Raw genomic sequence first — 23,252 nt, 5'->3', positions numbered from 1 at the left:
AAGAGCAGCCACAGCAATCATCTCAACTGTTGGTCGGCTGGAAAAGTCATTGTCATTGTGTTGGTATTGCCACACACACACACACAGAGGCATATTTTTGCTAGCCATGTTGCCATTACTTACATTACTTGAGGACCTTCAGTTGCCCAATAAAATGCAGCATACTTGCCACTAAATGCTGCTACATAACTGCTGTTGTATGTACATATATATGTATATACGGTTGCCCCTCGCGCGTGTTTGTAGTAGAAAATTTCTAGTGTAGAATTTAATACTTTGACCAAATTTATGCTTTGACTCACATCCGGCCTCAAACGTTGGCCTGCTGTGCGGTAAGCCTACCGAGGCTGTCTACTGCCAAACACTCAGTCTGCCACGCTCACTCGCTCACCCTGTTGTTATCCACTCCCTTTGCCTTATTCTTCAATCCCTTCACCTTGTTCTCCATTAAATATTTGCTGATGACTCTTAGTTGGTTGTTGGCGGCGGTGACTTTGGTGAAAACTTTTACTGCTACACTTGCTATGGGCTTTGCTTCCTACCTATCCTGCTGCGCTGCGTTGTTATTGCAGTTGTTGTTATGTAAGTTTGCCACTTTGCTGCCAGCAGCATCAGCAGGCTTCATGAGTATCCTAAACAGTTGCATAACAGCGAACTTTATGCTTTTTTTCTTACCTTTTCATTGCTTTTTGTTGTTATAATTTTTAATACCAACTTTTGCTCAGCCGCTTTTCTACTTGTTTTCTCTTACACATGAATGTTCACACGCGCAAACCGCTAACAAGTATTTATGCATGCAATCTGCAAGTATGTATGAGTGAAGTAAAATATGTAGATATGTATGTATTCAGTAAAATATATGTATTAAACGGTAAAAGGTATTGCCTGCTGGCGCTGAACACGTGAAACTTTCTCAGAAGTTACTCATACGCCCTGTGGCGTGCATGCTTCTACTGTGTTCTGATTGCTGTTATCAGCATGCTAGTGTAGTGTGCTGCTTCGTTCGTAAGATGGCAGTATTTTTCTACGAATAATTTTCTTTTTAAAGTCCACAAAAGCGCAACTTAAGTTTTCGTTGTTCAATAATTGTAGGCTGCAAGTCAGTGCAAGGTGATAAATTATTTTGATAACGAATAATTAAAATTAAATAAAATCAATAATACTTATTTTTTTTTTTAATTTTAAAATTTTAAGTATTTTTCTCACATTTTTTGTATGGTTTATAGTCTAGAATTTTTTAAAAAGCGATATTTTTTTTGCTTAAATACACATTAGTGTCCCAAAATTGAAGTAAATTCAGTAAGTCTTTTGTTTGTTGTTTCAATATTTGTTAATTTTTCGGTAGAGTTTGAACTTTTTTTACTAGTCCGCTACTTTTCGAAAAAGTTCTATAAAGCGCACGTACTTTACCAGCAAATCTTATGTACATTTAGATCTGGGGAGTATTTCTTAACCGTTGTCCGGGGAGCAACTTTTAAAAAATATGGTATGAAAAAAAATTAAAAAATTATCGATATTGTTATCAAAAATTATCGATATTGTTATAAAAAAGTATCGATAATATTATCGAAATTAACGATATTATGATCGATATTATTATCAAAAAGTATCGATATTATTATCAAAAATTATCGATATTATTAGAAAAAAATATCGATATTATTATCAAAAATTATCGATATTATTATCAAAAATAACAATGCATATTTTTTTTATAAAATAAAATAAATGTTAAACCAAACCTGAAGGAAAAAAATCGATTTCTTTTAGTTCATTCTCAGAATAAATGTTTGCAGTCAAGCTTTTGTGGACTATAGACTGGAAACAGAAGCAAAGAAAATTCATTAATTGATTTCAATCGTATTTAATATACATAGGTTTAATCGATGTTATGTAAGTGAATATTAAATCTGCTAAAACTGCTCATGGTGTTTGCTTTTTTCGTTGCAAACCTGAGGTGTTACCTAACAGCTGTTTTACCTTAAATAAGAATTATCCGGTTTAATACAATTTAGTTGAAAATTTTAGCATCATATAAATATTCTGCGGTCACATGGAAAATTTGTACCCTACTCGCTTTAACAGGGTTGCCACCTTGTAATTTTTTAAAATTTAAAATTTTAATTTTTTTTTTAAACTTTGAAGTCGCTAAAATATGCAAAATTATGTAAAAAGTGTGACGACTGGGCGTTTAAGAAAATATTTTCGAATAGGGTTGCCATATTAAATTTTTTTTGTCGAAAGAAGAATTTGCATATACATATGTATGGTGTTATACAGTGAATTGTGATAAATTTTTAGGAACATGTCTTCGAACAAGGTTGCCATATTAAAAAAAATATATATATTTTTCTAAGCAATAATTTGCATATATAATGCTATCGAGTGAATTGTCATACATTTTCAAGAAAACATCTTCGAATAGGGTTGCCATATTACAAAAATTTATTTATTTTTCTAAGAATAGATCCACATATCTAAATGGCGTTAAAGAGTGAATTCTGATAAATTTTTAAAACTACCTAAATTCATATTCTTTTTTAGAATTTATATTCATATTTTAATATAGCAAAACTGCAAGTGTTTTTACTTAAATTTTTAAAAATGGCAACGATGCAATCCTTATATTTTTTAAAGTCACACAATTTCAAAAAGTGGTTTCAAATGTTGCTGCATGGTGTTGCCACAATCTAAAACAGTCAAATATATCAGCTTTTTAACAAATTAAAATACTTGGAATTTCATGTGATTACCACAAGTTCCGCTCAGCCATTAACCTGCAACACATCAACCTCAGAGCGCACCCTGCATTTTAGCAATCAATTTCATATACCTTACGCTGAGCCATATACTCACACACACATATGTACATACATTCATACACACAAACCGCTTTTCAACACATACATATGAGCCGCTGTGAGTGCTGCTGTTACCGTTGCTTTGCCCCAATCGCTGGCCTGCTACTGCCAACTTGCCTTGCCACCTGCACACGTTGTTTGCTCGCATCTAATTGTGAATTCATTCGCACAGCGTGCAACTTGCAACCTGCCATTTCCAACATTCAACGTTCAATGTGCAATGTGCTTTTGCAACATATACCAATATGAACCAATATGAACTAATATAAATGTGTGTGTATTTGTGTGTGTGCCACCACTACATTTAAAATTCTCTAATGAATTTTCTAGCGCAAGTTTTCCACACCACTTCCGCTGCAGTGAGTTTTCGTTCTCACATTTCTAGGGAATGCATGAAGTTTGCCACAGAATTTCTTATCTCACATACCGCCTACTCCGTTAGTCCTTCTCGCTGCTTTTCGCTACCTACGTTGCAGTCATTTTCTCGGAGCAATGACAATAAACTAAGCGCACACCCACGCACACAGTGCCACTATACATGCATTTGCTTGTGTACCCCCAATTTTATCGATAGCGATTCTTCGTGGCAGATAGCTTGTAGGTATAGCCTCTGAACTAGAAATTTGTAGTTGTTGCCTTTTATTTATATTCTCTTTTCGGCGTGCTCTGTTTTATAGCGCAAATACCTGTTTTGTGGTTATTACAGTTATTTGTAACGCTTTTCGTTTGCGGCTGCATTCCCTCAGCTCTGCAGGCACTTGTGTTGATTTTCATTTTAATAGCAGTTTCGAATTTCTTTCTATGTGTGTGTGGGTGTGCTCACAGTAACGGCATATCTTACAGCTCGTTGAATGCATACAAATTTATTCTCCCATTCAACTGCAGCGACTAGAGATAACTCGAGCTTTGTGTGGCTGGCGGCATAAATTTGCCAAGTAATTTTCCAAACCTCATCAATTATCGGTTGTTGCGGTACCGTAATTGAATTAGCTCGAATGAGCCGTAAGAAAAGGCAATAAGGCTCAATTACGGTGCAAAAGCGACAGAGAAAATGCTCATCTCTAGTGATTAAAAAGGAGAGCATGATAGAGGTGGAAGTGTAGAAAGTTAAAAATAGCAGCACAGCAACCTAATTGCTAATTGTCATTTATGCTGAAGTATCGTAAAAAAAAAATCAAAGACTAAATAGATACAAATTGTAAATACTCCCAGGAAAGCAAAAGTTAAACCAAAATACAACTATGTAAAACAGTTTCCTTGCCAGGTAATCAGCCTAAAAAGGAATCGTTTTAGTGTATCTTAAATTATGTTTGAAGACAATATGTAATGACGAGTGTTTGTTGTAGACGTGTGGTTATAAATGAGGCTTCGGGCGAAGAGTAACCTGAAAAGATTAAAGAGCTTCCATTTCATCCAGAAAAAACGTTTCGGTTTGGTATGTGGGCTGATAGAATCATCAAAAATGATACCTGTGAGATCGAAAGCTTCAGTGGCGACCACTATAGCGCCGTGATAACCGACTTTTTGATGACTGAAATTGAAGTTCGTGATCTCGACGACATTTGGTTTCAACAAGACGGCTCCACTTCCCATACATCGCATCCATCAACGGATTTATTGAGAGAAAACTTTAGTGAGCACATGATTTCACGTTTTGAGCCTGCCTGTTGGCCACCAATATGAAACCGTAAGAATATTTGCTGTGGTGATTTGTAAAGTCTTAAGTCTATGCGGATAATTCTGCTTTGATTCAGGCTTTGGAACAAAACACCACGCGTGGCAATCGCCAAATGAGTCTCGATAATGATATTTAATGTATGGACCATCTGAGATGTAGCCGCGTATAAAAATTTAAAGGTGATAATCTACAAAAACTAAATGCCAAAATATTTTATTTCGAATGATAATAAACATTCCCAATTTCAAGTTTCTGTGTTTTTTTCTTTAAAAAAGTAAGGAATCTCGAAATGTATTTAAAATTATTAAACCCCTTCTATATAAATTCAGTGTTTTCAATTATTTGCCACTAAACACGTTTTATATCTTTTCTTTGCAGGTAAGCAAGCGAATTCCAAAGCCAAAATTGATGAGTTTTCATGAGGTAAGAGGTAGTAAGTACCGAATTCTACATACAAACGGTAACTCAACAAGCAACGGCTACCGAAACTTCAATATAAAGGTGTGTTCCAAAGTAAACAGCACTTAAAAAAAACAGAACAAATGGTTTTTTCGGCAAAATCAATTTATTTTATTCAAAATAGTCTCCTTCTGCTCCAATACAGCTTGTTGCACGGCCAAAAAGCATGTCGAACGAGTGTTTTAGCTCGTTGGCCGGTATGTCGGTGCATAACGCTTTCCTTTTATGGGCAAACGCATTTTTTCCGAAAAGGAAGAAGTCGCACGGTGCCATATCAGGTGAATACGGGGAGTGGTTAATGGTTAAAATGTGATTTTTGATCAAATAATCTGTCACAAGCGTCGATCGATGAGAGCAATTTTTGGTCGTCAGTCAATTTTTGCGGACCAATTCATGCGCACACCTTTCGTAAGCCCAAATGTTCGGTCAAAATGCGATAAATTGTATATTTTGGAGATGTTCAATTCCATTTCCATGAATTTAAATGATGATTTCGATGATGATGATTTCACGCACAGTTTCGATGGAATTACCGGTGATCACAGATTTTAATTGGCCCACATGTTGATCGTCATTTAAGTCCTCACGACCACTTTGAAAACGTTGAAACCCCTCGTACACTCTGCTATGGGATAGGCAATCATTGCCATAAACTTCTTTCATCAATTGAAACGTTTCGGTAAAAGTTTTACCAATTTTAAAACAAAAATTAATTTTGGCTGTTTGTTCGAAGCTCATTTTCGCACCGAAAACACAAACATACCGACATTTAAAACACATTAACTTCACTTCCAATCGATGATATGTCATGCAATTCTCACTGGACCGAAGATAGCAGATTCTAACGCAGCAGTCGACATATAGATGGCGCCACCAGCGGTGCTAGACTTAAATAGTCCTGTTTACTTTGGGATGCAACTTGTGGTTCTTTCCATTTTTGAATTACTAAAATTTTAAAATTATTCTTACAAGAATTTTGAACAAATGCTTATGATTTAAAATCAAGAGCTTGAATTGGATCGGTCAGTTTACATGACCTTATGCCATAGTCGTTCGATCTGAACTTCGGAGATAGTAGCGCTATTTCGGACAACAATCCATACCAAATTTCATACAGATATCTTGTCAAATGAAAAAAATCCCTAGAAGAGCCTGATTTGGGTTGGATAGTTTGTCTCGCAACTTTGTGGAATAGTGGTTTGATATCGGTGGATTGGTGAGAAATATGTTGATATCTCGAAAACTGAAGTATGAATTCGCGTATATGCAGACAGATTGAAGAACAGACAAACGTACCTGACCACGTCGAGTTAGGTGGCCACGCTTGTCTCTAATATATACATTTTATGTGGTCACCGTTGTTTCTCTGTTGAGGGTATAAACAAGGTAGTCGCTTAACTAAAAAGTATTCCCGAACACTACCAAAAAGTGAACAAGACCCACAATCGTACTATATATTACTACTAAGTACATTTTTACTTCTTGACGTGAGGACATCGATGGCTTAACCTGTTACAAAAGAACTCTTTCGAATATCAATTTTCCACTTCGAAGTCATTCTACGAAAAAAATGACTTGCTTGCTTAAAGACGATGACGAATTTGATCAAGCTTTTTTCACTTTCAAATTACACGTTTACAAATAATTTCAACTCTTTAATTCATTTTCATAATTTTTCTTTTTTTCCGTTCAAATAATTTTTGGTTTTAAAATAAAATATTTATTTTATCCATTCTTTTGGTCATTTTGGAGGCATCTTGTTACGCATTTTCCACATAACTAACTCCAAACAGGCACGAGAGTCTTCCACACTATGATGACCGTTGTTGCCACATTGAATATCGCGCTTTAAATATTCTTTAGTTAGATTCTTAAGCGAATGACGATATGGAAAGCCTAATGGGTGTGAGAACTCGTCTGCTGTGTCGACTACCGTTTTATGAACAATCTTCAGCACACGTAAATCATTCTCCATGCTATGACCAATGAGTATGGTATCGGCATCGATCAGTTGCAGCAAATCCTTTTGTACTTCGACAAAGGTCTTCAGATTTTTGTTTTGATTTTGACATAGACCTCTGGCGGTTACACCTGAGAAGAGTGTACAATAATCGACAACTTCACATGTTGGCTTCACAAAATGGTCATAAACCACTTGACCATCGTAACCAACTAACGATACTCTGGCCACTTCGAGTCCACGTCCAGTGTAACACATTTCACAATCCAATGCGTACACTTTGGCTTCAACATCCGATTTATCAGGGCGTGGTTGTGTACACAGAAAATCTTTATAGGGTCCGTTTACTCCTTCAATAATCCCGTTCCACACGTGCAGCTTATTACGCTCGCAACCCTCTGAGTTTCTCTCACCCCCGCAGCGTGTAAACCTCTCCTTAAACTTCCCCCAGTGGTAAATACAATTTTCGTTGGTAAAATATTCACCAGAAACATCCACGTGGAAGGGTCGATCACAACGTATGCAAATATTTATGTTCTAATAAACATTGGATCGAATATTTTGAGTGGTTTCGTCGCTTAAATCGGTGTTGGTAAATCGAGACAGAGCTTTCTGCAAGGTAACGTTCCACTGGGTAGCCATAGTAACGAAAATCAATTGGTACCAAGATATGCCCATAACGAAGTAAACGTTTCACGAACTTGACTTCTGATAAATTAAGTTTTTTGTCTAATGGTGGCAAGGTTTTTGACAGTACCCAGTACCACAACATAATAGCTTTCGATCTTTTTAAGTTTGAGATCTTTTTCTGAAAGCCCTTCTAATTCTAATTCTTTCCGCTTTCTAAGTTCTTCTTCTTCTTGATCGAGTTCTTCTTGTTGTTTTGATAGCTCTTCAATTTGTTTCCTTATTTCCTCTTTCTGACGTATTAGTTTATTTGTGGTGATCTTCACTAATACTTGTCTTACTTTTAAGAAATTCAGTTTTAGATTTGTAGCCAAAGGTTTTTGCTCTTCCTCCTGCAACCAGTCAACTAGTCCAGGTTTCTGGAAGCTTTGTATGGTCTGTTTGTTTGAAATCATATTTGTAGATTATAGTTTTGTTCACATAACGTTTGTTTGTAAGTCCTAAAACTAAAAGAGTTAGATATAGGGTTATATATACCAAAGTGATCAGGGTGACGAGTAGCGTTGAAATCCGGATGTCTGTCTGTCCGTCCGTCCGTGCAAGCTGTAACTTGAGTAAAAATTGAGATATCATGATGAAACTTGGTACACGTATTTCTTGGCTCCATAAGAAGGTAAAGTTCGAAGATGGGCAAAATCCGCCCACTGTCACGCCCACAAAATGGCGAAAACCGAGAACCTATAAAGTGTCATAACTAAGCCATAAATAAGGATATTAAAGTGAAATTTGGCACAAAGGATCGCATTAGGAGCGCATATTTGGACGTAATTTTTTTGGAAGAGTGGGCGTGGCCCCGCCCCTCTATAGAGTCGTTTCCTTCAGGCATTTCCATATGCAGTTCAAAAATGGAAGAAATCGGATAATAACCACGCCCACCTCCCATACAAGGGTTATGTTGAAAATCACTAAAAGTGCGTTAACCGACTAACAAAAAACGTCAGAAACACTAAATTTTACGGAAGAAATGGCAGAAGGAAGCTGCATCCTGGCTTTTTTAAAAATTGAAAATGGGCGTGGCCTCGCCCACTTATGGACCAAAAACCATATCTCAGGAACTACTTCAACCGATTTCAATGAAATTCGGTATATAATATTTTCTTAACACCCTGATGACATGTACGAAATATGGGTGAAATCGGTTCACAACCACGCCTTCTTCCAATATAACGCTATTTTGAATTCCATCTGAGGCCTTCTCTGTATAATATATAGTACCTTAGGAACCAATGATGATAGCGGAATAAAACTTTACACAAATACGGTATTTGAAAAAAGTGTAAATGACGGATAATGAAGTCTCGATTATCACTTTATCATGCGAGAGTCACCGGACACCGGAACTTAGCCCTTCCTTACTTGTTTTAATATTAATGTAAATGTAAATTTAAAAAGCCTACAAATTAACACACAACTCGGCAATAAAGTGTTTTCGGTCCATGAAAATCGCTTTTAAAGACGAAAAACCTGTGAAAACTCACCATATGCTTAATATCGATTGCGCTCTTGCCTTTTTCGCTTATATAAAATATCGTGATATTTTCTGATCGCATGTCACGAGACTTACGTCAGTGTTTGCGGCCATAGAGTGCATTTAAGTTCAATCCATGCCAGCGCTGAGACAATTAGCAAACTATTATTTTGCCGGTTCTGTTACAAATTCTAAGAAATTTCAAGAGTTTTCGTGCAATCACAAGCTGTTACCGCATTTAGTATGATTTTTATTGTATTTATGTATATGAGTTGTAGTTCTGCTTGAAAACCCCGTAAATAAAAAATACTTTTTTGTCCTCGACATGTAAAAATCTTTTTTGATATTTTTTATTTATTTTATTCTATTTTGTATTTATTTATTTCGTTTATTGCTTAATCTTATTTTTATGTATTTGTGCTGCAGTATTTTTATCTTTTCAATAAACAAAAATTCTGTGTAGTCGAAACAATGCTGAAATGCATACGCAGCAGCTAAACCGAAACAAAAAACAAGTAAGGGATAAGTTCGGGTGTCACCGAACATTTTATACTCTCGCATGATAAAGCGATAATCGAGATATCATTATACGTCATTTACATATTTCTCAAATACCGTATTTGTGTAAAGTTTTATGCCGCTATCATCATTGGTTCCTGATGTACATATATATTATACAGAGGAGGCATCAGATGAAATTCAAAATAGCGTTATATTGGAAGAAGGCGTAGTTGTGAACCGATTTCATCCATATTTTGTACATGTCATCAGGGTGTCAAGAAAATATTACGTACCGAATTTCATTGAAATCGGTCTAGTAGTTCCCGAGATATGGTTTTTGGTCCATAAGTGGGCGACGACACGCCCATTTGCAATTTTAAAAAAAGCCTGGGCGCAGCTTTCTTCTGCAATTTCTTCCGTAAAATTTAGTGTTTCTGACGTTTTTGTTAGTCGGTTAACGCACTTTTAGTGATTTTCAACATAACCTCTGTATGGGAGGTGAGCGTGGTTATTATCCGATTTCTTCGGCAATTCGGCCCGATATTGAATCCATGTTTCGCGGGCAGTGACGAAACGATGAAGAAACTCCGACGAATTGTGCTTAACAGCGGATAATCCGGCTGGGAGTGGTCCCACGGTTTCGCTTATTGCTCCAAATAAGCTTTGGTAATAATTGAACTCTTAACTCAGCAAAAGATCACTCCTATTCTTGTCTTAAGTTTGTCTAAAAACTAAATTTGATTCACACTCACTTGATATGGTATTTATGGTATTAATTATATCATGTTGCTAACCAAATTTGCAAATTTTCACAATGTGTTTCTATATCTGTTCCCACCACTGTCTTTACACTGTCATAACTACTGTCTGCTTTTTAAGCTCACCTATTTGCCTTATACCACACACACAACGACCTGTTCGACTTTGCCCTTTTGCCAAATGTTCAATAGTGTGGAAAATTGATAAAAATAGACTGACAAAATGCTGCACGCGTTACGGTGTACTGCAACCCTTGCACGCTGCGCTCCCCAACACATTTATTCACTCGACATTCGGTTTGCTCAAATCGCCTTGGCATTGCACATAATTCAAATTGTGTGGCAAAATGTCGGTGTAACACAGCCAAACAAAAGTTAAAAAAGTCACGCCCACACACGAACATCCCAAAAACCCGAGAGTTGAAAAAAGCAGCACACGCACACATATCCTTTCATTCATGTGAGCGTTTGGTTGACAGCTCGGCGCTGGTGACAACACGCCAACACCCACGCGCCGAAGATTGGCGTTGCTTGCGCAGCCGGATTGGCAAAAGATTGCTGCGGTGAACACAAACACACATACAGATATATACGAAAAGATGAGTGTTATGCATTCTAGCGCAAGTTTTTCTGCATTTACTTTGATTTGTTTGCGCGTGTGTGCGTGGCTTAGTTGCAGTTATGCTTTTGATGGCTTACACTTTGTCGTCGCTGCAAGTTGAGCGCATGATTTATTTCCCTTTCTCGCAATGCTTTGCATGTAATACTTGTTGTTTGTATGCATGTGTGTGTGCTGTTTTTCCAAGTGTTTGATGACTTAAAGTGGCGTGTGTCTATCAGCGCGGATAAGTGTTATGAATGTAGTTTCTGCTTTAAGTTGGCATGATTTAGTTTGGCAAAAGTTGAAAAATTTTCTTATTCATCGTCAATCAGGTTGTTGTCACTTTTAGTGTGCCTTTGAATTAGGGTTGCAAAAAAATGTTTGAAAAAAGTACATTTTTCTTTCTATTTTTCAATCTTAGAAAATTTTAATTACAACATTTTTCAAAACCTTCCTTATTGGCGTAGACACCTATTGCGGTGATAGCCGAGTTAACAACAGCGCGCCAGTCGTTTCTTCTTTTCGCAAGGTGGCGCCAATTGCCTACTCAATCCTAAGTAGCACCTGTTGGCAAGAGATATCCTGCGTTGGATTACCTGGCTGACATTGTTGTTGCTGTCATTGCTGGTTCCAAGATAGACGAAATTATCACGGCTTCGGAGTTAATATTGTCAACAGTGACGTGGGAGCCTAGTCGCGAGTGCGACGACAGTTTGTTTGATGACGGGAGATATTTCGTCTTGCCCTCGTTCACATCTACTTCGCTTCCCTATCCAGTTTTGAAAAAGTAGAACTAACTGCGCGGGTGTTGAAGCCAATGATTACAGTATTATCGGCATACGCCAGCAGCTGTACACTCTTATAGAAGATTGTACCTGCTCGATTAAGTTCTGCAGCTCGAATTATTTTCTCCAGCAGCAGATTGAAGAAGTCGTACGATAGGGAGTCGCCTTGTCTGAAACCGCGTTTGGTATCGATCCGCTAGGAGAGGTCCTTCGCGATCCTGACGAAGCTTTTGGTATTGCTCAACGTCAGCTTACACAACCGTATTGGTTTTGCGGGGATACCAAATTCAGACATCGCGGCATAAAGGCAGCTCCTTTTCGTGCTGTCAAAAGCAGCGGTCAGATGTTGGTTTTCCAGGCCATAAGCCACACTGATAAGGTCCAATCAGTTTGTTGACGGTGGGCTTTAATCTTTCACACAATGCGCTCGATAGAACCTTGAGGAGGCTCATACCACGATAGTTGGCGCAGATTGTGGGGTCTGCCTTTTTATGGATTGGGCAAAGCACACATAAATTTCCTGATTTCGTCCGACCTTATTCTACAAAGAAGCTGATGCATTCTCCTTATCAGTTCTTCTCCGCCGCATTTGAATGGCTCGGCCGGTAATCCATCGGCCCCTGCTACTTTGTTGTTTTTCAGGCGTATAATTGCTATTCGAACTTCTTTATGGTCAGGCAATGGAACGTCTGCTCCATCATCATCGATTTGGTATTCGGGTTCACCTTCTCCTGGTGTTATGCTTTTCCTGCCATTCAGCAGGCTGGAGAAGTGTTGCATCCATAACTTTAGTATGCTCTGTGCATCAGTCACTAGATCACCTCTGAGGGTTCTACAAGAATATGCTCTGGTCTTGAAACTCTCTTTTAGTCGCCGCATCTTTTCGTAGAATTTTCGAGCATAACCTCTGTCGGCTAGCTTATCAAGCTCTTCATACTCAAGTATTTCGGCCTCTCTCGTTTTGTTGTCTGCAACACTAATAAGAATAAATAAATCGTAGAAGTAGCAATCTCCATCGTGTGTAGTGGTTCAGATGTAATAATTGAGTTGCATTAAACTTGAAAAACTCATAGCACGTTTCCAGAAACACGGATTTGAGGTTGGGAAATAGGAAAAGTTCACACAGTGTCAGATCTGTTGAATATCCCTCTTTATTAAGAAAGGCGGAAGTATAACGGTTAACGGTTTGTATTGCGTGTGGCCACTGATTTACACAAGTAAGTTGGGAAGGTGCTCTACCGTTACAACAACAACTGGTAATCGATTTTATGTGAACTTGTTTCATTGCCTGCCGAAGTACGCTCGGAATTCGGCCTGTGCTCAGAATTTCATTTGTAAAAGTCTCATGCCTTCTGCTATGTATCAAGTGGTGTCTAAGTGGTGTCTGTAAGAATTCAAACAAACTGAATTATTTTAGTTTTAATAAATTTAGTTAATTTTCAATATTTTAAGTCCCGCAAGCACTTAGTAACTATTAAAACATATCAATTTCGTGTTTTTACTCCAAAGCTGTATAAAAGTCGAGCCTGGATTTTCTGCTGGTAAAGAATTATAGTCGTATACATGGTCTGTCTCTCTTATACAATTTGTATTGCAATCTTAAATCAAACAAACTTTCGTCAAACTCTTCAAATAGTTAACAGTAATAATTAAGCCTGTAAAAGCTTATAGCTTACCACTGTGTCTATGCTCGGAAGTAAAATTATTGTGCAATCCGGGTTCAGCTATTTATTCGAAAATTTGCTAACTAACCGCGTTTATTATTGCATACATTTAAACCTGGTTTTATGTATATGCCTTTTGGATCATAATTTATGTATTTATTTAGATATATTTATGCACATACTTTGTATATACCATTTGCTTATACAATTATAGAAACATTAAACCGCCCTGTCTTCATGCACACAGTCTTACATATATGCCTCATGTTTACTTAGTACATTAACGTCCTTTTCTATGCATGTATGCGTATGTGGTTCTTGTCCTGTGTTTGCTCTCAACCAAAATGCTCAACCCACATACATATATAAGATTTGCTAGGCTTTGAGTAAAGCAATTTCTCGTTGGTTCATGTCAATTGTGGCGATGTGCTGTCCTTAAATTCATATTTATATGAGCAAGTAATTACCTACGTGTCATTTACATGTGCACAACTGTTGTATATGTATTTGTTATATATATACATACATATATATGTATGTACATATGTAGCGGTCTATAGAATAATTGTGTAAATACCACGAATCATAATATTCATGCTGTTTACACATATTACCACAAATGTGGATTGTAAATTGTAGCAACACGCTTTCAGCAAGGAGTTGCACATGGCGTATACGTAACATGCATATACTATACGCATGTGCCTGTATATTTATACTGAGACGTAATATACATATATAGTAAGTCTTTATATATGTATATACATGAAGATTAACGAAGTTATTTACTTTGCTATGCCGCAATAATTACGTGTACTTTTGGTAAGGCTTTCATTTAAATTGTTTGGGTGGCCAATATTTGTTAAGGCGCGCATTAAATTACACACATATGTGCCTATTTACGTATTTACGTTCGCATGACCACTATATTAATGAATATTAAATTGATTTTGCAGACTAGATAATTGCTAAAATAACATTGTAAATATTTGATTTATATTTTACTTAATTGAATAATTTCAGAATTGTTTTCGACAAGTTTGTAAAGTGATATGCGCATGTGTGCATACATATATATTTAGTTATATTGTTGCATATGTATCTATACAAATACCCTAGCACATTTATTATTAGAGTTGAGGTAGTTTTAAGCTCTTAATGCTATTATCTTGCTTGTATATATTTCTTGGTACTAACGAGTGCCATGGCTTTGACTTTTCTACAATGATTGGAATATATTGCACTTCCATGTGAGTTGTTCTTGAGTTTTCGGACTATCCGGTATCTTGCGGCAACACGTTTGAAGAAGTATTATTCATATTCCCAATTTCAACTCGTTTAGAATAATTCTATTTTTCTTCTGTACTCACCGCCCTCAATAGGTATTACTTATCGGAGCGTATTCTTCCGTTCATTCCAGTTTCTTATTTATTTCTGTGCCATTTCCTGCTGTCACGTTGTCTTAACCTGCATTAGGGTAATTAAAAGACGTAAGGCTGTGTCGAACACAAATAAAGTTTTGCACAAATCGTTGTTAGAGCTTATGATAATAGCGTTAAAATACTTTCTAATGTTATGGAAAATAACATTGTATTGTAAAAAGAGAATTTTGCCTTCTTATTACATATAAGGCTGTAATAATTTTTAATGCGATTTTTAAAAATAATAATAAAATGAAAACAAGTAAGGAAGGGCTAAGTTCGGGTGTCACCGAACATTTTATACTCTCGCATGATAAAGTGATAATCGAGATTTCATTATCCGTCATTTACATATTTTTTTATTTTGCTGTAAAATTAATTAGATTAGTAGTTCCTGAGATATGGTTTTTGGTCCATAAGTGGGCGACGCCACGCCCATTTTCAATTTTTAAAAGGCCTGGGTGCAGCTTCCTTCTGCCATTTCTTCCGTAAAATTTAGTGTTTCTGACGTTTTTGTTAGTCGATTAACGCACTTTTAGTGATTTTCAACATAACCTTTGTATGGGAGGTGGGCGTGGTTATTATCCGATTTCTTCCATTTTTGAACTGTATATGGAAATGCCTGAATGAAACGACTCTATAGAATTTGGTTGACATAGCTATAGTAGTTTCCGAGATTTGTACAAAAACTTAGGGGGCCACATACTTTTCCAAAAAAAATACGTCAAAATATGCCCCTCCCTAATGCGATCCTTTGTGCCAAATTTCACTTTAATATCTTTATTTATGGCTTAGTTACGACACTTTTATAGGTTTTCGGTTTTCACCATTTTGTGGGCGTGGTAGTGGGCCGATTTTGCCCATCTTCGAACTTAACCTTCTTATGGAGCCAAGAAATACGTGTACCAAGTTTCATCATGATATCTCAATTTTTACTCAAGTTACAGCTTGCACGGACGGACGGACAGACAGACATCCAGATTTCAACTCTACTCGTCACCCTGATCACTTTGGTATATATAACCCTATATCTGACTCTTTTAGTTTTAGGACTTACAAACAACCGTTATGTGAACAAAACTATAATACTCTCCTAGGCAACTTTGTTGCGAGAGTATAATAACACTTTTGATTGATAACAAACAAAGGGTTATAAAACTGAAAGTAACTAAATAAGTAAAATGTCATTCCTACCTTTTGATATAAAGTTTGTTCTGAGTTGGATTCTTTACTTTCTCTCTCAAATTTCGGACATAGTTTTGACGAAGAGTATGCAAATTAACAATGAGTTCATATATCTAGGTAAAATTTTGCACTAATAGTGCCTTTGTGGTGTGCCACCTTATAATCAAAAATTTCCCAAATCGAACAGAAACTGTTAAGACCCTTAGGTAACGAATATGTAGTAGTACCTATAGTTGACTTTTGATCGAAAGTATCAGTCAATGTTAGAGTTATATAACTGAAATTCAGATAGAGTATTTTTCTTATAATGGTATATCTGTAAAAATTGCTTAAAACCGGGTAAATACTTCCCTTAGCCGCCATATAACTAATATAAAGATTTTCGAAGTTCCAGGTGACTTTATAGCACAAATATCAGTCAATATGTTAGTGATCTTAACCAAATTAAGTGAGCGTGTCTTTCTTATAAGGGTGCATGTTAGTGCTTCTTCTTCTTTTTTATTGGCGTAGACACCGCTTTCGCGGTTATAACCGATTTTACAAAAGCGCGACAGTTGTTCTCCCTTTTCGCTGGTTGACGTCAATGTGAGATTCCAAGTGTAGCCATTTGTGCTTAGAATGAATAAAATTGGGTGAAAATTCTTTCTAGCCACCATATAACTAACAAGTTAATGGCTTTAATCCCACCAAGTAGCAAGAGTATGAAATGTTATACCCGAACTTAGCTCTTACTTTCTTGTTTTAAATGTCTTTGCGTCAAGAAAAATGTATTTTTTTAACCTCAGCTATATCTAGGGGCTAGTTGTCTCGACTATATAATAGTTTGAAAAAAAAAAATAATTAAATTAAAAAAACGATATCTCTTAAGCCAACAAAATTTTTGATCAAATCCCTTATAAGTTATACATACTTTACTTTACGTACTTACATTACGTTTACTTTGCGAATTTGCGAAGAAAAAAACAGTTTGTTGTATCTCAAAGCTAGATTCAGTTGCTTATAAATTTTTCCTTATGGTTTGGAACTGTACTAAAATAGAGTGAATTGCCTAAATGTAGGCAACGATTTATTTTATTTTTGATTTTAATATTACTTAAATTTATTTAATCTTTTACTGATGAGGAGTATTTAAGAAGTATTTCATACTATTGCAAAAGTTGCCATGAAACTAATCTCCTAACTTTAAAACCCGACCTTTAATAAACTCAAGAAAATTATAAATCAAATGGTCTTATTTCATATATTTTATTTATTTAAATTTTTTTATATTTTCTCACTTTAATAAATATGTTAGATACCTTAACTACCATGCCGTAATTTCTTATACGAAATAACATTAGTGAAATATCCAACATTTTACTCGAATGCCTTGAACTTTGAAACATATCTCAGCTTTTATTTGCTGCAAAATTAAATATTAATTTTTGTTATTTCAAGCTGTTGCTGTCATTGGTTTCATTTGATTTATTAAAATTATTGAATTCTAAGCTCTAAGTCAATTTTGCCACAAATTCCTGCACGCATACATGCATACCATGCCATGAACATTTAAATATTTAATGTATAAAATCTGTTAGGATGAAATCAATTATTTCGAAATAAAACTTTAGCTCAGAGTGCTATCAACATTCATATATACAAATATAGTACGTATATTAGGGTGACTGTTATTTCCCACGCTTATATTTTTTTATTTTTTTTTTCATAGGCCTTTGGAAGTTTCAGTGTTTGTTCGAAAAAAGATCGAACGTAAAACCTCTTTTCTTCTTTTTTTTTAATTGAAACTCACATTTCTTTTTTTATGTATATAACTTGGAATTTTTTTGATATTTTTCATTAATCAAGTAAATCTACAAATTTTAAATCGTCATATTATAGTACACAATTATCTGCTCTACAAAAAAGCTCTCGATGACTTTTTTCATAGAACCACTCCTTTAGAAGTTATACTCGGCCAAAGTTAGGAATCAAATCACCCGAGTGCTCATACAAGTAAGTTATTATTTGTTGCTCATACGACATGGTGTACCATATGAATGCAGTACATATGACAGCTTTAATTGCGTAGTATAACTTAAAAAAAATGTTTTTTTGAAAAAAAAAAAAAGTTTAAAACTTGTTTGTAGAGTGAAACGTTTTGTACTAGAATATCGAATTTTCGAATATTTGTTTGTTTTGGAGATAAAATATTTTGTAAAACGCATATAAAATATTCGAGAAAAGTAAAACAATTTAGATTATGTTAAAATTGAGCATAAAGAGTGTGTTCACCTTGGTTCCTTGTTATAATGACAAAAACTTAAACTTCAGTTTGAGTTTCCGAAAAAGCAATCAACTTGGTAAATAAGATCCACCCTAATATATATATACATACATACAAACATGCATTCCTCCACATCCTTGTATGTACATCATTATTTACTTATTCATTGATACGCTAAGCCATTTAAAGGATTAAATGTGTTCACTTCACTTTTATTGCCTTGAATAAAATTGCCGTCAATTGCTTCAGCGCATTTGCCTAAAAGTATGCAAAGTGAAATTGAATTTTACGACAGTTAAGTTAAGCCGCACACACAAATGTAAATCAGATGAAATCACATCAACGGCATTATCTGGCAAGCACACACATGTTTACAAATAAGCAAAGGTGAAGCAGGATGCACACACACACACAGAGCTCTGCACTAATTGGATTAATGAAAGCCTACGACTAACTCAGGCTGTCGGTGAATAAGTTAAAAAACACAAACCATTAGGCTTTACCACACATACACACACACTAACGCATACTAGTTTTAGTGTTAGGTATGCGCACCCACACATATGCACATACATACATACACACAGACAACAGATATGGGCGCGCGCACAGGTTAATTATGCATAATTAAGAACGTCTTGCTCGCAAAGCCAACCGTAATCAGTGGAGCAAGCTAAAAGCTTAGCGAAACGCAAATGACGGTTGCCAACTGTGTGCTGATTTGTGCCTGTATGTGTGTGGTTTTAAGCGTAAGCACTGAAGTCGCTTGGTCTCAGCCTTTCTGCCGCCTCACCACCACTAATCAGCACCTCATTTGCGTGCAATCGCTACTAAATTGCTTCACAATTAAACGAGCAGCAACAGCGGCGCCAGCAACAGCGAGGCTTGATTGATAACGGTTCACTAGCCGCGTAGTTTGTTGCTGGCTAAATGGCAGTGGCAAGCATGTGTTGATTGTCGGTTTAAAGTTGTGCTCGTTTGTGGTGGAAGCTACACGGATATTTAGCTTATAAGTTATGCATTTAAAAAAATTTAAAATTCGAAATTGGCGGCGATGTGAATTTTTAAAACTGTTTATTTTTATGGCCGTGTTACCATATTTTAAATTTGTATTCGTGTAAATTTTGGAGGGTGGCGTACGCCCTTTTAACTTCTTTTCTTTGTCAATATTACATTAATAAATCGCTAACTTATTAATTTTTTGAATTAAATTTTTTATATAGGTGGAATTTTTTTTTTGTTTAATGCAGGGTCTCTTGTACCTCTGCACTTTTTGGTTATTCTTTGTGTAATTATTGTATTCTTAAAAAAATTTCAAACAGGTGGCAACATTCTAATATATTTTGTTTGCTTTTATCACATTATTACTACCAGCCAAATTTATTACCAACAAATTTTACCAAAAATACTGCAAATTTTTTGTGAGTATTATGTACAATTTCGGGAGTTAGTACAAATTCGGGACTGAATCAATTTCGGGATTCTTAATTTTTTTTTATTATAAAATATTGATTCATTATACAACGTCCCTTGCGTAACAGGTATGCCATTTAGGTGCAGAAAAGGGTTTTGGGGTCAAGTAAAATTTCAGTCGTAAAAAAATATGCCGATATGTTTAATTTCGGGATTTAGTACAAAGTCGGGACTGAACCAAATTTCGGGATTTTTAATTTTTGTTTTTGTTATTAATTATTTAACGTCTTTTGCGTAACATTTATACCATTTGGGTGCTAAAAAGGGTTTCCGGCCCAGGTGTAAAAAAATATGCCGTTTTCCCCAAAGCTTTTTTCAACATAATTATTGCAACTTTATTGTTTACGAAAGATATTCCAAATTTATTGTGAGACGTTTCTAATATTTGGAGATTGTATGGTATAGAATCTAGCAATGGCATATGTACATATGTAAATAGAAATTTGAGACTGAAGAAAATTTCGGAATTTTTTAAAAAGTGTTTTCGACTTAACTCATATAATACAATTCAACGTTTCTTGAGTAATTTGTACCTAAAATTTGGGGACTGAACATTTTTCGGTACTGAGTGAAATTCCGGGATTAAATAAAATTTCGGGATTTACTTGTTTATGCCATTAATGTTATGATTTGATTTCAGAGTTCATTTTTGTACGATCGAGAAATTTAAAGACTAAGTAAGATTTCGGGATTGAAAAAATTTTCGGGACTTTTTTGCTTATGCCGCGAATGTTAAGCTTTGATTTCAAAATTGTTAGTTTTGGGATCGTGAAATTTCGAGTTCAATTAAAATTTCGGGATTGAAAAAAAGTGTTGGGATTATTAAATTAAAAAGAAAAAACGAAATATATTCCAAGTTTATTATGAGATGTTTGTAAGTTTTTGGGACTAAATTAAGTTTCGGGATTAGGTACACATTTGAAATTGAATCTTATTGATGGATTTTAAAATAAGTGTTTTTGGCATTATAGACAATATACAATAAAAACATTGCTTGCCTAATATTTGTCAAATTTGCTGCCTAAAATGATCTACGAAACTGAGTAAAATCGGGATTAAATAAAATATCGGGATTAATATTATTTTTTGAGATTTACAGACTCAAAATTCGATTTCAAAATTACGTTTTTTACTAAGTGAAATTTCGGGACTGAAAAAAAATTTCGGTACTGAATAAAATCTTGGGCATAATTTTGTAAAAGTTTTTCTTTTCGTTTACAGTTTACATAAAAGATTTAATTGCTATTTTCAATTTTAGAAATTCTAAATTGTTTGCAGAATGATATCCAAATTTTCATTACTTTTCGTTAGAAAATATATAAGCACAAACGTAATATGAGCTTTTTAATTAGCCACACAATTTTGTCTCTTCCACGAAAAACGCCATTGACAACTGCAGCTCGCAAAAATATGAAAAATTTATCTGCTCACCATTTATCCACATTCCGTATTCGTTGCTCGTGGGTGTGTTCGGTACACATAATTGAAATTTATACTCAAATACAGACACGTGTATTAAATTAACTTTTTTCTAGTCTTGCCCTCTGCCCCACAGTATGTGTGTGTTTAACCGTCTGCCACAGCAAATGAACTCGAAATTTCTAATTTTTAATGGCATATCGAATGTTTGCCGTCATGCATGCTGCTCTCAATTTAAGTGTGCTCATGACAATTCCAGTCAATCGATTCAACCGCAGCGCATCAGTTCTACACCGGCTGTAACTCGTTTTCCTGTCGCCGGTGCTATCGATGACAGCGTCACAGCTAATTGTTTCGGAATTTGAAATTTAAAATTTTCGCAATGTCACAGCGTTGTATTGTGGCGTTGGCGGTGCATTGTATCCACCACATGCCTGGCAGCTCGAACGTTGTTGTTATCCACCATAGTTGTACAAAAACTTTTTTCCCTTTCTGTTGTTTGCTTTGCCGTTATTCGTACCTCTGATATCCGCTCATTTCCTGCCGCACGCTGAGCTTGTTAATAGAGTACATAACGCCTCGAGCGGCTGGTGTTATCAGCGCCCTGCTTTTCCTGCGCTCTGTGTCCCCTTAATGCACTGTGTGGCGGCAAAGTCAGCCGCTTGCTCTTCCGCCAGTTATCCCTGCCACATGCGCCACTCGTGTCATGTCTCTAAATTCAATGCAATTCCATTTCATTCAATTTTCGCCATGAAATGCCAGCGCCGCGGCCAAACTCTCTATTGTCTAATGCAATTCCAGCGCCTTCGGTTATTGTTTTCCACACCGGTGATTAATGGTATTGCTGGCGGTCAAATGCACACATTCGCAATTATTTGCATGTACGCACCCGCATTCACCGACACACACACACATGCACACAATTGCATTACTCAACTGATATGCACAACTTATTTGACTCTCGCACACACAGTTGCTCAATTACTCATATATACAAACACTCATAGATACATATGTAAATATGCTCCACATATGCTCGCTGCACTTTAATTTCCAAATGTGTTTGTTTTTATACCTTGAACAGGATAAATTATGACGAGTTGAGCCCATTTAGCTACTCCTGGCTGCCTGTTTATGCGCGTTATAGTGCCTCAGTTTTTGAGATATCGATCTAAATTTTTGTACACGTCTTATTTTCGCCAGGAAGTTGCTTATTTGTCGGAACTGACGATATCGGACCACTATAGCATATAGCCGTCATACAAATTGAACGATCGGAGTCAAGTTTTTGCATGGGAAATTTTTTTGTTTTACGAGAGTTCATCATGAAATTTTGGTACGAATTATTGTTCAAAGAAACAGTACAATATCCCCAGGAATTATTCAAATTGGACTACTATAGCATATAGCTGCCATACATATTGATCAATCACAATCTAGACCTTGTATGGAAAACTATTTTAGTTTAAGAGATATAATCATGAAATTTGGCACGAATTACTGTCCTAATAAACAGTACAATCTGTCAAGAAATCATTCAAATCGGACCACTATAGCATACAGCTGCCATGTAAACTGAACGATCAAAATCCAGTACTTGTATGGAAAACTTTTTTATTTTAAGAACTATCTTAATGAAATTTGGCACGAAATGTAGTCCAATGAAATGGTACAATCTCCGAAGAAATTGTTCAGATCGGGCCACTAAAGCATATAGTTGCCGTACAAACTGAACGATCAAAATCCAGTCCTTGCATGGGAAACTTTTTCATTTTACGAGATATCATCATGAAATTCGGCACGAAGTATTATTCAAAGAAACAGTACAATTTCGCAAGAAATTATTCAAATCGGACCAGTAGAGCATATAGCTGCCATACAAACTGAACGACCAAAGTCCAGTGTTTGCAACTTTTTTTATTTGTGAAGGGTATTATAGCTTCGCTGCCACCGAAGATAACTTTTTTTTCAATTTTCTTTTTGTTCCCATCCAACATTCGCTTGCTTTTAGCATCCAATACATCTGCTCTGCTTTGTTGTTTTTGTTGCAGCTCCATTGTTGCTCATGG

General features: G+C 35.8%; 1 protein-coding gene and 1 pseudogene across 2 annotated transcripts in view; one reads left to right on the top strand and one right to left on the bottom strand.

Annotated features, from left to right (window-relative positions):
• The window catches only part of LOC120776006 (mannosyl-oligosaccharide alpha-1,2-mannosidase IA), a 319,778-nt gene that overhangs the window by 139,100 nt on the left and 157,426 nt on the right, over positions 1 to 23,252 (top strand). The window lies entirely within an intron of this gene.
• Positions 6,740 to 8,040, bottom strand: LOC120773518 (annotated as a pseudogene).

Source organism: Bactrocera tryoni, chromosome 4 (genome assembly GCF_016617805.1).
Source record: "Bactrocera tryoni isolate S06 chromosome 4, CSIRO_BtryS06_freeze2, whole genome shotgun sequence".
NCBI classification, from domain to species: Eukaryota; Metazoa; Arthropoda; class Insecta; order Diptera; family Tephritidae; genus Bactrocera; species Bactrocera tryoni.
The sequence above is the reverse complement of the archived record's forward strand: the minus strand, read 5'-3'. Positions and strand labels throughout refer to the sequence as shown.